A 2500-nucleotide genomic window follows, 5' to 3' on the forward strand; every position below is an offset into this window, starting at 1 on the left:
CCTCCAAGTTTATCAGGAATTTCACCTGAGCTTGCAATAGAGATCGAGCGCGGTGGCGGTCACAGTGGTGGTCGACCAGGCGGAGCTTGAACGGCCTCGGCAAACACTTCTCCCCACCCTCCCAAATGAATGAGAGAATGGCTTGACAATACCGAGGCCATCGCCCCCCGCCAAAAATGGTTACTAGCTCTTGGGACTCGCTGCGACGTTACGCGTATCGGCACAAGACCAACCCTCTTTTTCCAGTCGCCCGCGCACCAAAAAAAATTTTGGCAGCGGGACTCACAATCCTTGACAGCCAGCTCACCATATAATACTCGGCGACCCTCCGCGGGACCTCCTCAGAGGGTCGCGTCGCCGGGAAACTAACCCCCACTCCTCACTGATCCAAGGTAACACGCCAGAAGTATCCAGGTAACCCCAGTAGTATCCAGGTATCCCCCTGCGAACGTCGGTACTGGGCTCAAAGAAGGCAGCGAGCAGTCGGGACCCGTAGGCACCGAGCAACCGTCACCCCCTCACGACTTTTCCCGAGACGCTTCAGAGGAACCCTTCCCCACATAGTACTCTCTGTGGGATTCGGCAGGCCCCCGTCCTACTGCACTAAGGAAGTTCCGAGACACACTTTTTTTTGTGGAAGACCACCCACCCTCCCTGTCCTGCCTGCTATCCCCGCCGCGACTCCTGGTCCCGGCCCTCCTCCCCGACTTCCTCCTTGTCCCGCTGCGAGTCCCGGACCTCCTCCCCACTACCTACTCCCGCCGCGAGTCCCAGTCCCGGCCTTCCTCCTCCTCCTCCTCTTCCCTAGTCCCGGCGCGAGTCCCGGACCTCCTCCCCACTTCCTAGTCCCGTCGCGAGTCCCGGACCTCCTCCCCTCTTCCTAGTCCCGGCGCGAGTCCCGGACCTCCTCCTTCTCTTCCTTGTCCTGCCGCGAGTCCCAGTCCCGTCGCGAGTCCCGGACTTCCTCCTTCTCTTCCTTGTCCCGCCGCGACTCCCTAGTCCCGTGGCGAGTCCCGGACTTCCTCCTCCTCTTCCTTGTCCCGCCGCGACTCCCTAGTCCCGTGCGCGAGTCCCGGACTTCCTCCTCCTCTTCCTTGTCCCGCCGCGACTCCCTAGTCCCGGCGCGAGTCCCAGTCCCGTCGCGAGTCCCGGACTTCCTCCTCCTCTTCCTTGTCCCGCCGCGACTCCCTAGTCCCGGCGCGAGTCCCAGTCCCGTCGCGAGTCCCGGACTTCCTCCTCCTCTTCCTTGTCCCGCCGCGACTCCCTAGTCCCGGCGCGAGTCCCAGTCCCGTCGCGAGTCCCGGACTTCCTCCTCCTCTTCCTTGTCCCGCCGCGACTCCCTAGTCCCGGCGCGAGTCCCAGTCCCGTCGCGAGTCCCGGACTTCCTCCTCCTCTTCCTTGTCCCGCCGCGACTCCCTAGTCCCGGCGCGAGTCCCAGTCCCGTCGCGAGTCCCGGACTTCCTCCTCCTCTTCCTTGTCCCGCCGCGAGTCCCGACCTCTTGTCCCGCTCCCTTGCCCAAGTCCCGACTCCTGGCTGTCTCGACTCCTCGTTGGCCGCCCAGTCTTCCGCATAGGTGGAAATAAATAAATAAATCATTTTTTAAAAATCAATTTTAAAATTAACTCCCTGTCTCGACTCCTTGCTGGCCGCCCAGTCTTGCGCCTAGACAGAAATATAAATAAAAATAAAAATAAATTGGTGAATTAAAAATATTAAAGTAATTTAATTAACTGGAATAAGGTAGAAAAATAAAAGGCAGAAGAATACTAAATTGATTTTTTCAAGTGCCACGTGTTACCTTGCTGATGTGGCTGCCACGTGGTAGTCCATGTCATGTCAAAAATCCACTAAATCGTTTACATGTCACTTTGGAGATAAATTTGTGTGTGTGCAATCAATTGGTTGTACAAATATGTTAATGACTTGCTAACTAATGCATCGTACAGGTAATCATTGCCCACTAACTAATCCATCACCACTGAAACTTAATGTCTTCAATTCTTCATCCTTCACACTCCACATCCAATTTATTTTTGTTTGTGTGAATTCTTAAATCTATCTTCTCTTTACATACTCCAAGCCCAACTTTCTAAACCCTTTATATAATCTATGTGAATCCTAGAATCTAGGTTTATATACCCCATGCAAACCCTAAAACCCTAAACCCTAAACCCTAACCCTAACCCCTAACCCCTCAACTCATACTTTGTTCTTTTAATCATACAACCTAGACTCTGAAATTTTAATCTCATAACATATAAACTAGCATTGTAATTTCAAAACCCAACATTTTGTATTGTGACAATACTTGTTTGCAAATATGCATCCTTCATTTACTTTTATTTTTTTAACACTACACTGTGCCACATCAGCACCAAATAGATCAAAATCCTTGATAAATTAACCTCTAACATGTAAATATTATATTCTCCACCCTTTCAGCTTTTATTTTTATTTTTTTTAACTTTTTGAAATGCCACGTCAGCTACCTGGCTGCCC

Source organism: Physcomitrium patens, chromosome 6, assembly GCF_059467195.1.
Source record: "Physcomitrium patens ecotype Gransden chromosome 6, ASM5946719v1, whole genome shotgun sequence".
Taxonomy (NCBI): Eukaryota; Viridiplantae; Streptophyta; class Bryopsida; order Funariales; family Funariaceae; genus Physcomitrium; species Physcomitrium patens.